Source organism: Bos grunniens, chromosome 4, assembly GCF_055505025.1.
Source record: "Bos grunniens cultivar Pamir isolate PY7600 chromosome 4, Bosgru_T2T1.0, whole genome shotgun sequence".
Lineage (NCBI taxonomy): Eukaryota > Metazoa > Chordata > Mammalia > Artiodactyla > Bovidae > Bos > Bos grunniens.
Genome location: NC_141168.1, coordinates 15443398 through 15459121, shown reverse-complemented (window position 1 = coordinate 15459121; position 15724 = coordinate 15443398). Strand labels below are relative to the sequence as shown.

Sequence of the window (15724 nt, the reverse complement as noted above, 5' to 3'; positions counted from 1 at the left end):
TGTTTTCCCATTACTGGCTTCTCTGTCTCTAAATTTACCATCTTCCACATTCCCATTCTCAGAAAATGTGGCATGATATTAGCAGAAGCCAGAACTATTCAAACTCTGCTCTCTTCCGCTCTTGTCTGGCTACAAAAACATCCTCAAATTGAAACGAGCAGAAATAAAGAGTAATAGAGAAACCACAATTTGTGTGCAAAAGGGCAGTAAGCAAGTTAACCTAAAGGGAGTCCTAAACTGCAAAGCTCTGGGTTCAAGGAACAACTCCATCCTTAGTAACCATGTGACCTTCAGCAAGTCATTGAACCTCTCTGGACTTCGGTTTCTTTATCTATAAAGAAGGCAATTTGACTACTTTATCTCTAAGCTACCTTTTTAAAACCCAAACTTTAATACTGTACCATAAAATGAGTTTGTTACTGGGTCCCTTTTTGAAAGCTTATGGCTTTTTGGAGTTCCAGTTAGGTGGAAAAACAAAGCCTGGCCTATCCTAAAGCTTAGGGTGTTTTACTGATCTCATTCTTTGACATATTATGGAAACAAAATCATGGCCATTTCCCACCTCATTTCAAAGCTTATAATATGAACAAGGATGGTAGGGGTGAGAGGAAAACTCATTCTCCCATCAGGATGGTTTCCTGTCACCTCTTCGCTCAGGCCTCTTGAACCAAGAAGTAACCGAGCAGCCTGGGGTCTTACTAGGGAAAGAGTGAGCCTGTCCTGTGGCCTCCGTCTCAAATTCTGACATCTTGTTTCCTAGACGATCTTCTAAATTCCTGGCCTCTTGATACTGTGGTACCATTCATGGCCTTCAGATGTTCAGCATCACAGCATCAGAAGCCTAAAAGTAACGTAGTGTTGTAAAGCAGCTATGAAAGTGAAGCTGCTCAGTCGTGTCCGACTCTTTGCGATCGCATGGACTGTAGCCCAGCAGGCTTCTCTGTCCATGGGATTTTCCAGGCAAGAGTACTGGAGTGGGTTACCACTTCCTTCTCCAGGGGATCTTCCCAACCCAGGGATCGAACCCAGGTCTCCTGCATTGCAGGCAGACGCTTTACCCTCTGAGCCACCAGGGAATATTATAGTTAAATCAGCTATAGTTAAGTTAAAAAGAAAAGACCAGAAGAATAGCAACAGGTGTAGATGCTTCATATTAACTGGGGAAAACATAAGATGTGTCCTGAGATGAGGAAGAGCAGCTTCATACCAGGTGGTTGTGTTAATAGTTGAAGAAGTTCAGGGTGACAGAAACCTGTCCCATTGCCTCATCCTGCCACTCAGGTGACAATCAATTGACTAAAAGTCAATCTCTTTGTCTGAAGACCTTTGCCGCTTAAATGTGAATAGTTCCCCACACTTGTTAAGGCCACACACTCCACAGTTTGTTTTCAAGTCTAAGTTTGTTTCATAGGATGTGAAAGAACTTGTCCTCTGATCTCGTAGTCACAGTGGGTAATTTGTGAGGGATCATGGAAGACTGGATGTGCCTTGAGATGGGATCCCAACCATGGGAAGTCAGCTCAGTATTAACGCCAGGCCATAATTTAAATTGTTGTTGCTTAGTCACTAAGTCGTGTCTGACTCTTTTGTGACGCCATGTTCTGTAGCCTACCAGGCTCTTCTGTCCATGGGATTTCCCAGGAAAGAATGCTGGAGTGGGGTACCATTTCCTTCTCCAAGGGATCTTCTAGACACAGGGACCAAACCTGCATCTCCTGCATTGGTAGGCAGATTCTTTACCACTGAGACACTCTAAATTAGATATACTTAAAAGGGGCAGGGGTTGGAAGACCTAGAAAAGCATGCCATTGGCACCAGAGCTAGCATACGCATGCTAGGAAGTTCTGCCATACAAGCCATGTTATATTTATTTTAATGGATTACTTGGCTGGCAAATTTCAGGAGCTACTGCCGATGAAGTATGTATGTACTTTAGAAAACGTTTTTAAAATGTTATCCTTAAGATCTTTGTGGATAAGACAGAGAAATAGGAGATGTCTGGCAGTATTTTGGAGTGTACTTATCAGCTTATGGTTGATTACTCATGAATTTTATGAGTGATTCTGGGTTAACATGGAAGGGAGTGGTTACCATGGGAGCTTTTGTCGAGTCCCAACCCTTTCAACATTGTTGTCACACGGGGAGATAAAAACAGAAAAGATCTACATGTCAGATCTACCTGTGACCTGAAGCCAGGGAGGATTGCTAATGTAGTCACCGATAGCATCAAATTTAAAGTGATTTTGGTTGGATTTAACCTTAAGCCCAAACCAACAAAATATACAGTCTTCCATTTGGGGTTCAAGATCAACTGCACATATGCAGAATGTGAGAGCTGCAGCATGGCAGAAATCTACATGAAAATATCTTGGTATTTCAGCTTAATGTGATGTAGCTTTAAGAATAAGCCAGTGCATTCTTCAACTTCTCTTATCAGAAGGAAAATTCCAAGTACATTGTATGTTTTTCTCCCTATATTTTTTGCTGGTCAAAAATGTGGGGAACTGTGTTCAATTTTTGACCTTTACAATATTAAGAAAGACACTGAATTTGGCTGTATAAAGGAGAACATTGGGGGTTAGAATATATGATAACCGTGATGCATAAGCAAATGTGGGGTTTCTTTTTATTATTATTCAGCCAAGATTTATTGATCATTAATTATGTGCCAGGCTCTATGACAGACCTTGGAAATGCAGAGATACACAAGACATGATTCCATTGTCAAGGTGCTGATAATCTAGCCTGGGAATCAGAAAGATAAGCAACACTTTGGCCCCCTGATACAAACAGCTGACTCATTGGAAAAGACTCTGATGCTGGGAGAGATTGAAGGCAGAAGAGGGCGGCAGAGGATGAGATGGTTGGATGGCATCACTGATGCAACGGACATGAACCTGGAAAAACTCCAGGAAATGGGGAAGGACAGGGAAGCCTGGCAACCTGCAGTCTATGGGGTCGAGGGAGTTGGACATGACTTGACGACTGAACAACAACAAGCAACTCAAGGCATATGGAGGAAGTACCATAGGATGCTGAGCACAGTCCTGCGAATTAGAGTGGCAGGGGCAAGGAATTCTGATGGAGAGGATCAGAAACTGGACCTGGAAGCTCAGAGGATATAAACTTGGAGGACCATAACCTTTTAAAGTTGGAAGAAACCTTTTTATCTGATGCGTATAAAGTGGTAGTGGAGAGAGGGGTGGATGGCTTATTCTACAGGTCCCTTTGTCTCTGAAACTCGTGAGTGTTGCACAGCTCTTATATCTGAGGCTTGGTCTCTGTATTGCAAGGTCACATAGCTAGTCACATTCCTACAGTTAGAATTCTAGGTCCATATAGTCCTTCTGAATTTCATCCAATTGTCTTTCCTGTGGGCCAGTTTTTCCCCAATTGCTCGACCTTATTTTGCATGATTTTCTGCTAGAATTCAGCTGGTCCACCAAATTTAGTATCGCCTGACAATCTGACAGGCATACACTCAATTCCTTTGTCCAGATCACAAAGCCTATGACAAGAATAGATCCACCCTCAATCCAGAGCAGGTGGCTTACCACTAGGTATATCTCCAAGGCTATACTCTAAGGATTCTTGCCAAAGACAGGATGGATGTGAAAAGACCTTGGGCTTGTGAGTGGGAGAAAGAAGTTCAACTGGAAATTCTGTTGAAAAATGGCAGCCTTGAAAATAAATAACCACACTGATCTCAATGAAATAAGTATATATGCCTTTGACCCATGGTAAACATAGAGGAGGGAGAAAGAATGAAAAGGCAAGTCCTATAATTTGTTATCTTGAAAGCATCTGTGCCCTGGGGCTAGTGTGGGTCCCCAGCAGTTACTGACTGGGGCTTTGAGATCAGAATTTGCATATAGAATGTTTGCTTTCATAGGATCTATGCTTCTATGCTGATGGTAACTCTCCTTGAAGGTGGGGTGGGTGGATTTTCCCCCATAACTCTTCCGTGCCGTCATCATCAGCTCTGGCTCCATCAGAAACCCCAGGATCCACAGAACACCTACTAAAAATAAGAGCCTCCTAGAATCTGGAGGATTCCCTCCACACTTGATAGTCTTCTCTTTATCTACATTTCCTCATGTTTTTGCTATGGCTATAAATGAGATCATTAATACTATTTACAATTGTTCATTTTATGTGTCAACTTGGATACAACTGTCACAGAATTCAGATATTTGGTCAAACATAAGTCTGGATGTTGCTATGAATGTATTTTTTTTACATGAGATTAACACTGAAATTAGTAGACTCTGAGTGAAGCAAATTACTTTCAATGACATAGGTGGGCCTCATCCAATCAGTTGAAGGTTTTAAGAGAAGGAAGAGGGAATTCTGCCTTATACCACCTTTTGACTTGAACAACAGCATCAACCCTTCCCTGGGTCTTTTGCCTACCAGCCTGCCCTGAAGATTTTGGACTTGCCTGCCTCTATAATCATGTGACTCAATTCTTTAAAATAACTCTGACTCTAGGATATATGTACATCTTGTTGGTTCTGGTTCTCTGGAGAACTCTAATACACTCTTTCAACTGGAGAACCAGTTGCTCAAGCCTATACTCACTTTTCCTCTTGACTCCAGAAATAACCTCATCCCAGATATGAAATCCTCCAACTTTCCACTCGTATACCCAAGAAATTTTCTGGGCTTGGATATGCCCTCACCTCCTACCCTCAAACTAAGAAAAGTTGACCCTGTTCCTCTTTTCAGTTAGATCCCACCCTGCTACCCTCCTGCTTCTCCATCCCATGCTGACCCCAATTCACACCCTTTCTGGGTCTCTGACAATGTCAAACAAATGTACTTGCTCCCTTTCTGCCCTCTTTTTGGGGTGCAGTTACAGGTATCTATTGTAAGCTGGGGCAGTGTACAAGTTGTCTGTGGAATGAGTCTGATGGTAATACTGCCAACTCATGGTCTGCCCTGGTCCAGGTTTTTCTCACCAGCTTGAAAGAACCTCTTGACAGGTATGTGAAGCAAACTGGAGGAGGAATCAACGCTGGGAGAATCACTGAGATGCTAGAAGACAAAACTGAGCCCCTAAATGTCTTTGTTGGAGCCAGTGTGAGAAAAGCAGGAGAGACTCCATCTTGAAGCCTGTCATCCATCTTAAAGACGGGATGTGAACTGGGCCTGAACCTTGCCCAAGAAAGGTTGAAAGGAAGAAACTGTTGCTAATGAAAACCAGGTCTCCCTGGAGACTCCCCTCCCTGCAGATGACTGACAGGGATTGTAGTTGAGGTCAGGCTGCCCCTGTTAGGTTAACCATGAAGACATCCCCCCTTGATGTATAATCATTGCCCCGCCCCTCCCCTTTAACCTTAATTGTTTGTCCTCCTAGCATCTATTTGTTGTAAAACTCAGTCACATACAACAAGGAGGTTGCTAACATATAACCAGTCACATAGCAGGGGTATAAAACTGGGCCTCTCAGAAACATCAGGGTCCTTGTTGGAAACTGATTCCCCTTGGACCCGCTGGCGTAATAAACTGTACTCCACTGTCTTGAGTGTCCTTGAGGTGTGTTTTGCAACTCTGGATTCCACAACATTCTCAACAGGCTGAAACAGTGAGCCAAAACCAAGAATGCATTTAATAGAGGGAAAAAATGGCAGAATCTCAAGAGGAAAAGGATCTGAAAGGTCACTGACCGGAGCCCCTGATTAAATCCTTGGCTCCCTGAATTCCCTCCCTCCTGGTTTCTACTCTTCTAGTCACACCTGTTTCTATCTGATCAGCTCTGGAAGTGTGAAGAAATCACTGTATCTATTCAAAAATCTTGTTAAATTCCAATTAAACAGGCTGGGCTGGCTTAGCTTTTTAAACTCCAAGCTCTTAAAGCAGAGGTATCAGAAGCAGACTTGTCTCTAGTTCTGAGAGTGTGATCTTGGCTTGTAAAGAGTTGAGCAAATAAATGTCAGAGGTGTTTGAGATTGACTGGGGCAGTGGTTCTGATGGGGAAAAAAATCACTGGGAATCTACAATCTAACTGGTCATATTGCTGGTTTCTGTCACCAAAGAGAAGGGCCACAAAAAAAAAAAAAAGGACAAATTTGTATTCTAGGAGGTAAACTAGGAGACGGGTAATTAGAGGAGGGTAATTTCCATACAACAGAAATATTAGCAGGTTTGACATTTGGTGAAGTTGCTAAAACCCAAGGCCTTCCAATGTTAAAACTTTAAGATTCAGGGTAAACTAGTTCCACTCAAGTCTAGGGTAAAACGAAAGATGAGGTTAAGTAATGAGTTGGCAATACGATCGCTAATAATTTAAAACAATGTCTGAAATGTCAATAGGCATCAGAGTCGCTAGGAAGGCTTTTTGAAATGAATCTCTGGTCCTGCTCTGGTAGGACAAGGCCTGGGAACCTGTGTTTTAACAAAGCCCTAAAATGGTTCCTATGCACACATGAGTTTCTGGATTAGAAAACTGACTCTACTCAAGGTTTTGTTTCCTGGTTTCTCTGACATTCCCCACTAAAACCTCCCAATGCTGTTCCAATGAATCTGGACATGGGCCGCCCCATGGCTGCTTAGTCCTCCAGCACTCAGGCTCTCAGCTTCAAGGATCTGCCCCTCTGCTGGGTCAGTTCTTCCTCCCACGCAGAAGCCTCACGAGCCAGGTCCCTAGGAAGATGGCACCAGGTCATGTCCTCCCAGCCTGTGACACATTTGGTAGGAAAGTCACTGCTCTACAGTTACTTGTGCAAATGCACATTGCTTCTAGGGCTTCCCTGGGGGCTCAGATGGTAAAGAATCTGCCTGCAATGCGGGAGACCCAGGTTCAGTCTCTAGGTCAGGAAGATTCCCTGGAGAAGTGAATGGCTACCCACTCCAATGTACTTGCCTGGAGAATCCCACGGACAGAGGAGCCTTGCAGGCTACAATCCATGGAGTTGCAAAGAAGTGGACATGACTGAGCAATTCACACTTTTTCATGTTGCTTCTAAGGCACTTCTCTTTCCTCACCACCTCAAGCCTTTTGCCTTGTATTTATTATTTATTTATTTTTTGGCCGCACTGTGCGGCACGTGGGATCTTAGTTTCCTGACCAGAGATCCAACCCGCACCCCTTACAGTGGAAGCATAGAGTCGTAACTGCTGGACCACCAGGGAAGTCCTGCCTTTGTATTTTTGGCACGTGTTACATACTGATTTCCAATATGTCCCCGAGATATGCCAGGCTCTCCGAGGAACCCTAGCAAGGCCTGATTTGAAAAGAGGGCAAAGCATCAAAAGTTTCTCCAAAGGAATGGTCGCTCCTTGGTTCTCTTTCGTAGGATTGAGACAGGTGATGGACTAAGTCAGCATTGGCTTCTTAATCTCCCAAGGTGTCCTGCAAGTGATCTGATGCCTGTGAGGATGTAAGAGGCATGGCACCTCTCTCATTGTTCCCCACCTTTGGGGATTCCATGTGAACATGCAGGCCTCAGGAAGAGCAGGATTAAACATCTTGTTATGTGTATATTTGTACAGACGTGTCTGTGTTTGCCAACTAGACACAGGATGGAAGGCGAACTGATCAGGGTGGTGTCTTCTTCAGGAAAGACGAACAGGAATAGATATGAAGGCAAGTGGTAAATATACAGTGATGAGAATGTCCACGCTCCACCCACAAACTGGTGGGTAGGAAAGCAGGGGATCTTAGGAAATAGAGTGAAGATGGAGGAGAAAAGCACCAAAGGTATAGTAGGGTAGTAGCGGTGCTTACGGAGAAGGCGATGGCACCCCACTCCAGTACTCTTGCCTGGAAAATCCCGTGGACGGAGGAGCCCAGTAGGCTGCAGTCCATGGGGTCGCTCAGAGTCGGACAGGACTGAGCTACTTCACTTTCACTTTTCGCCTCCACGCATTGAAGAAGGAAATGGCAACCCACTCCAGCATTCTTGCCTGGAGAATCCCAGGGACAGGGGAGCCTGGTGGGCTGCTGTCTATGGGGTCGCACAGAGTCGGACACGACTGAAGCGACTTAGCAGTAGCAGTAGCAGCAGCGGTGCTGAAGTCGCTAAGTTGTGGCCAATTCTTGGGACCCCATGGACTGTAGCCCACCAGGCTCCTCTGTCCGTGGGAATCTCCAGGCAAGAAGACTGGAGTAGGAAGATCCTTCAGGGGGTCTTCCCAGCCCAGGGACTGAACCCGGGTCTCTATGTCTCTTGCATTAGCAGGCAGGTTCTTCAGCACTAGCACCACTTGAGAAGCCCTAATCGGCTATACCCCAAAACAAAATAAAAAGTTCAAAAGGAAGAAAAAAGACTGTTTATTTCTAAGCCAGAACCCAGCTGGGACTTGCCAGCTCTGGAGCCTGCTGATTGGTATCTGTCAAGGTAAAGTGGAACATCCAGAGTAGCGTACGACTGCCAAGACTGGGGCTGGAGCTCTGGCAAGGTGAGGGGATTTTCTAGTGCAGGTGTTCCAGAGCGCAGGCGAAAGAGTCACTTACATAAGCTGAATCGGAGCGAAGGGAGGGCTAGGGACGCTAGGAGCAAGGACCTGAGGAAAGAGAGGAAGAACGTAACAGAGCAGAGCTGTAAGAATGGGACACAAACCTGTGTGGTAGTCCCAGGCAGCCTGGAGAACTACAGGCCTTGGTTTTGAAGCCTTGGAGAGGCAGGCCGGAGAAACGGCAACCGGTCATCTCCTTTCCCCAGAGCCAGCGGGTGCGTGCTCAGTCACTTCAGTCAAATTGGACTCTTTTGCGACCCTATGGACTACAGCCTGCCAGGCTCCTCTGTCCATGGGATTCTCCAGGCAAGGATACTGGAGTGGGTTGCCATGCCCTCCTCCAGGGGATCTTCCCAACCCAGGGATCAAACCCGAGTCTCCTGCATCTTCTGCATCACAGGTGGATCCTTTACCATTGAGCCACCAGGGAAGCCCTCCCAGATCCAGTGAATCTCACCAAAAGGACCCAAGAGATGATAATGGATTCCTAGAAAGGGCATTAACCCGTGTGGAGATAATTGAAATAAGATGGCACCCTTTCCAACACTGTTCAGATGTAACTGAAATGATGAGGTGGGATTCCTAGGCGGCTTGTAGCCTCAACTCTATTACTTTAAGACTGCAGCGTGTATCTCAGTTGTTCCTTTCCATTACTTTAACAGCCGTAAAGTCACTCGTGCGTTTTAACTGGCAGGCCTGGGTGGAGTTTGCCAGTGAGGCAGCTTAGTGGAAATGGAAGAAAGTTCCCCAAGGTGCCCGAAGAAAGAAACCTTCATTTGAGGTGGCCTTGGGGTGCTCTCTAATGATGTGCCCTGTAGATTCAGTAACATCCACCAGAAATCTCAGGTGTGGCCTAGAACGAAGAAAAGGAAGAGGAAACACAAAAGAGAAAACAGAAGGGGACAGAGGGAGAAAAAAAAATGGAAGCAGATCTGATGGAGTGAGATAGTGAGCTGGCCAGATGAGGGAAGGCCCAGCTGTGAGAAATTGTCCTGAGCGGGGAAACTCCGAGACCTGCCCTGCCCACCTGTACCTGGCGTTGACCCCCCTCTTCTGTGCATGCTCTAGCTGCTAAACGCCAGCCATCTGAAAGGTATTAGCAATCAGAAGACAGAGGCCAGCATTCAAAGAAGCTCAGAAAGAGGGGCCAGTTTGATCCCTTGTGGCTGATTCCGTGGCTGTTGCTGCGCCTGGGGCAGTAGCCCCCTTGACTACCGTAATTACCCGCCCCCTGCACCCCCACACCCTCTTTGCAGCTTCACACTTCCTGGCCTCAGGCCCCAGCCCTGAAATTCTCCCACGGAGCAGGAGGAAGTCCAGGAAGCAGCCTGCACTCCTGGCGAGAAGCGACCAGGTGCGACCACGTGCTCCAGGTAAGGGCCCCCCCCCATCCCCCCCACCTCCACCCCCACCTCCACCCCCACCTCCACCCCTGGCGCAGGCAGCTTGGATGGGTGGAAGGCGCCCATTCCCTTGGCCTCTTGGTGGGCAAGTGTGCTTATTTCAGACTGAGACTGAGAAGTGGGAGCTTTGAGTGTGTCTGCAGGAGGTAAAAACCTAGCACGCCAAGCACAAGGGGACTGACTTCTTTCCTGCAGTGGCAGCTTTCCGCCTCCCTCTTGCGCATCCCTGCCTTTCCTCTGGTCCTTTCTTCCCTGCACCTCCCCCCACCTCTTCCTGCTCCCCCTCCTGCTCCCAGTGGGGCTGCTCAGGCTCCCTGGAGCCCAATGAGCCGAACTGCACCGTAGTAACAGCTCCACTCAGTTCCCTGGCTGCTGGCCCCTGGGGGTTCTTAAAGGCGCCCTTCCCTCCTTCCACCCATATTTCCCAGCTCTCTGGAGTTCTCATCCTTTCCGTGGTTCACAACACCCCTCCGCCGCCCCTTTTCTTCTGAGCTGACTTTCACTTCTGACTTCCCTTCCTCTTTCTCGGTACAGGTTTTTATTATCACTGTTTAGCTTACTTCCTGCCTTCATCTTCCCACCCTTTCTCTGAGTTCAGTTCAGTCGTCTAGTCGTGTCTGACTCTCTGCACCTCCATGGACTGCAGCACGCCAGGCCTCCCTGTCTATCACCAGCTCCTGGAGTTTACTCAAACTCATGCCCATTGAGTCAGTGATGCCATCCAGCCATCTCATTTTCTGTCATCCCCTTCTCCTCCTGCCTTCAATCTTTCCCAGCATCAGGGTCTTTTCAAATGAGTCAGTTCTTCGCATTAGGTGGCTAAAGTATTGGAGTTTCAGCTTCAACATTAGTCCTTCCAATGAACACCCAGGACTGATTTCCTTTAGGATGGACTGGTTGGATCTCCTTGCAGTCCAAGGGACTCTCAAGAGTCTTCTCCAACACCACAGTTCAAAAGCATCAATTCTTCTGCACTCAGCTTTCTTTATAGTCCAACTCTCACATCCATACATGACCACAGGAAAAACAATAGCCTTGACTACATGGAACTTTCTCTGAGGCCTCTTTCCTTTTTCTCCCAATTAATTATTTATTTTTGGCTTGCTGGGTCTTCACTGCTGTGCCCCGCCCTTTCTCTAGCTGCGGTGAGCCAGGGCTACTCTCTGGTTGGGGTGTTCAGGCTTCTCACTGAGGGGGCTTCTCTTGTTGCGGAGCACAGCCCTTAGGTATGCCTGCTTCAGTAGGCTCAGCCCGTGGGCTCACTAGTTGTGGTGCCCAGGCTTAGTTGCCTCACAGTATGTGGAATCTTCCCAGACTAAGGATCGAACTCATGTCCCCTGAATGGGCGGGTGGATTCTTAACCACTGGACTACCAGGGAAGTCCCTGCCTCTTTCCTTTTTGAATCACTTTCCTCAGCTCCTTCCCTTGCCGTGAGTAACATTCCAGGGCCTACTGGGGAATGAGGCAGAGATCCTAGAAATAAGTAAATTAAGGACACACTTCATTGACGTGTTACACAGAGCATAGGTAACGTACTTGGGCTTTTGTGATGACTCAGGTGGCGAGTGTTGTTCCAAACGAGATGTGGTTGAAGGCACTTCCAGGGTTGACTGTGCTTTGGGTCTGCATGGCTTGGTCCTCAATTTTGCTGATTCAGAAACTCAGTCTTTTGGGAGCAATCACGTGTGGCAAAGTTGAGTCACACTGTAACTGTCATGAGAGAATAGGGCTTCCCCAGTGGCTCAGTGGTAAAGAATCCACCTGCAACAGGGGTTTGATCCCTGGGTTGAGAAGATCCCCTGGAGAAGGAAATGGCAACCCACTCCAGTATTCTTACCTGGGAAATCCCAAGGACAAAGGAGCCTGGCAGGCTACAGTTCACAGGGTCACAAAAAGTCAGACATGACTAAGTGAATAAACAAAAGCAAGGACGAAACCAAAGTACCAGTATTCATCACTAGGAGGGGTAAACCTTTTGTGTCAGGGACTGGAGAGAGGCTCGCCAATCCTGTTGCTTCTTCCTGGGCATGTGGGAGACCGGATGCCCCAGCTCCCTTACTTGCTCTTAGGTGGAACCGTGGGATTGAGTTCCAGCCAATGGAACGTGGACAAAAGTGACATCTGCCACTTCCAGACCTGGCCATAGAGTGTCCCAAGTGCTGGAAGGGAGGGACTCTGCAGTACACAATCTGGGAGCCTGAGTCACCATGTGGAAGAGGGCCATCAGCAGAGATACCAGACTCACAGTGTGGACTGTGGTGTGGGCAAGAAGTTAACCTGTAGTGTGTTGAGATACTGAGCTTTAGAGATTATTTACTTCATAAGCTAGCATTGGTATGTCTTCCTAGGGAGAAAGTAACTTGTTTGCACTGATAGAAAATCTCTCTTCCACATCCCAGGGCACATGAGAAACTTGATCCTCAGAGGCTTGCTTGGTGAGCACGACAAGGAGCAAAGAAAGCCTTTGGAGGTAGGGGTTTTTTGTTGTTGTTGTTTTTTTTTTTTTTTTTAAGAGCATATCAGTTCTGTTCAGTTCAGTTGCTCAGTCATGTCCGACTCTTTGTGACCCCATGGACTGCAGCACACCAGGCTTCCCTGTCCATCACCACCTCCTGGAGTTCACCCAAAGTCATGTCCATTGAGTCAGTGATGCCATCCAACCGTCTCCTCCTCTGTCGTCCCCTTTTTCTCCCACCTTCAATTTTTCCCAGCATTAGGGTCTGAGTAAGCTCTTCGCATCAGGTGGCCAAAGTACTGGAGTTTCAGCTTTAACATCAGTCCTTCCGATGAACACTCAGGACTGATCTCCTTTAGGATGGACTGGTTGGATCTCTTTGCAGTCCAAGGGATTCTCAAGAGTCTTCTCCAACATCAGTTTTTACCAACTCATTTTTTTTAAAAAACAGTTTCTATTTATTTATTTATAAAAAATTTTTTATTTATTTATTTGACTGTGCCAGGTTTTAATTGCAGCACACAGGATCCTTGATCTCTGTTGGGGCATGTGGGGTCTTTTACGGGACTTTCCTCCATACTCCCCTACCCACCCATCACCAACTTGGAGCTCACCAGGGCTGGGAGGGAAGTGGCTGAGAGCTCACAGGCACTCCCTTAGCCCCTCAAGAGGAAGCTCATGGCTGTGGGTGGGGCTGCCACTGCCGCACTGTCGACATTGGACAGACCTCACCTGTACCTGGTGGGTGCAGGGGGTCCCCCTCAGCAGGGGGCCTGTGGCTGGGGGGCATCTCCCGGGATGGGGAAGCAGGGAGGGACCAGACCAGCAGCGTGTAAGGGAACACGGGGAGCATGGCATTGGCCACGGCGGGGAGGGAGGGAAGGAGGGCGCCTGGCCCATAGGACACATTCTAATTGCCCGATCATCCTTTGATTTAGGAGTAGGGAAGGGAGTCGTATGAGAGCCAAGGAGACATTGAACCTGCTCAGATGTGTTGGGTAAGGAAGGCAGTGCTCAGATTTAGAGACGTCGTGCAGCGTCACGCCAAGACAGAGCAGGCACTGGGCTGGCCAGGGGGCAGTGGCCAAAACTGTGGGTCATGTGGGCAGGAGTTAAGTTCTGGGTGTACATATCCTGATGCCTGGCCCACCTCTCCACTCAGAGACATTCCAAATAGAGCAGGTCCGAGAGCGCTCCTCCCTAACCCCACCCCATCTCAATAAACCTCTCCTCTCCTCTCCTCTCTCCCGTTTTAGTCCCAACTCCTCTCTACCTCTCCTGCCCCACAGCTGATCAATTGGCAAATTCTGTGTGCTCTTCCTTCTAAATACATAGAGAAATCAACTGCCTCTTGCCGTCTGGCTGCTAACAGCCTGGGTCATACTGCCATGATTCCTTGCCTATGTTATTGCAAAGGCCTCCTAACTGGTCTCCTTGCTTCCAGCCTCACTCCTCTACTGTCTGTTCTCCCCACAGCCATCACCGTATTTTTATTTAGAAATGGAAACAGATCATGTTGACTAAATTCTCCAAATGCTTACCGTCTTGCTGAAAATGAAGTCCAAAGTTCTTAGCGAGGCCTTACTGGGCCACACCTCCTCTCTGATCTCATCTACTCCCACGCTTTCACCAGCAGACAGAGCTGGTGCCCTGCCCACACCCGTGGCTTGCCCCCAAGGTCGCCCATAGACCCTGCCCTGCACCCCAGCGGCCTTTGTGCACCTACCTGGATGTATTCTGTGGCCTCCAGGGAAGCTTCCAGAAGCCATCTTCAGCAGTGAGGCAGGAGTTGGAGAATACTGTTTACTGACTGGTCAGTGGGGTAGTTCTGAGGCATGTTTCATGTATTCTCTCAGAGGTCCCTAGCAGGACTGAGCCTCAGTAGCTCACAATGGTAACCCACTTATTTTTTAAAAAATATTTATTTATTTGGCTGCACCAGCTCTTAGTTGAGGCATGTGGGATCTTTGATCTTTGTTGCAATGTGTAGGATCTTTTCTTATGGGATCTAGTTTCCTGACCAGGGATGGAACCTGGGCCCCCTGCATTGGGAGCTCAGAGTCTTAGCCACTGGACCATCAGGGTAGTCCCAGTAACCCACTTATTAATGCCTCAGTGTTAGCTTTGCTTCCTTCTCTCTCCCTGGCACTCTCTCTTGGTGCTTCCTCAGACCACTTCCAGAAGAAACTGCTTCCGCCCAAGTCCTTGTCTCAGGGAATATGCAAACTAAGATACCTCTCACTCCATTTCAGCTGCACCAGCTTCTTGTCTTTAGAACACATCAGATCTCCCACCACCCAAAAACTTTGCATATTGTTTCTTCTGCCTGGAATACTCTCCCTCGAGTCCTTCGCGTCTCTGCTCAAATATCGTCTCTAACATACATACAAAGTAGGAACTCTGACCCCCAGGAATCACTATCACCTTTCTCTGTTTGCTTTGTCTTTTTATCATCAGCGGCTAACAGACTCATTGCGTGTTAATTTGTTTGCTAAAAGGGTTTACCCCGGCTCAGACGGTAAAGAATCTGCCTGCAATGCAGGACACCTGGGTTCGATCGCTGGGTCAGAAAATCCCCTGGAGAAAGGACTGGCAACCCACTCCAGTATTCTTGCCTGGAGAATCCCATGGACAAAGGAGCCTGGTGGGCTACGGTCCAGGGGGTAGCAAAGAGTTGGACACGACTGAATGAGTAACACTTTCACTTTCCCTAGCAAAAGGTAAGCTTCATGAGAACAGGGACTTAGTTTGTTTTGTTCTATTCTCCCAGGCTGCATCAAGAATGGCCCCCAGCATTTAGAAGATGTTTAGTAAATGTTTGCGAGTAAATGGGCATGGAGGATGGATAATAGGGAGAAAACACAGGGAAGAATATTTGTAACCATAGTCACCGACATACAACTTGCCTTTAATGATCTTTTTTGGTAATTGCTCAGTCTACCAGTGGGAATATTATTACTGTATTAGAAAGATTTGGGGGCATGCTTGATTTCCAATTTTCCATCAAAGGATCTGAGGCTTTCCCTGAGTAAAAATGTAGAGAGTTAATTTCATAACTATCTCTGCTTCTTTTAAGAAATATTTTAGATCCTAATTATAATATCATTCACAAATTATTTTAATTAATCAAAAAAATGTATTTATTCGGCTGTCCCAGGTCTCAGTTGCAGTTCATTGCAGTTCATGGGATCTTTTAGTTGCAGCACTCAAGGTCTAGTTCTCTGACCAGGGATTGAACCCAGACTGTCTGTGTTGGGAACATGGAACCTGAGCCACTGAACCACTGGGAAAGTCTCTCTTTTAATTTAGAAAGATTTAATTTTTTTTCCAAAAATAGCAGACTTGTACTACTATGCAGCTTCACGTGGTTCTGTCCAGGGCAGGAAACTTCCAGGCACTGTATTT

At 47.0% G+C, this 15724-nt stretch overlaps 1 protein-coding gene across 1 annotated transcript in view; it reads left to right on the top strand.

Annotated features, from left to right (window-relative positions):
* Positions 1-9610: 9610 nt before the first annotated feature.
* Positions 9611-15724, top strand: part of AGK (acylglycerol kinase) — a 137714-nt gene continuing 131600 nt past the window's right edge. The window contains exons 1-2 of the mRNA XM_086395181.1: positions 9611-9833; positions 12264-12334. The gene's annotated coding sequence lies outside the window, so the exon portion shown is untranslated. The remainder of the gene's footprint in view (positions 9834-12263; positions 12335-15724) is intronic.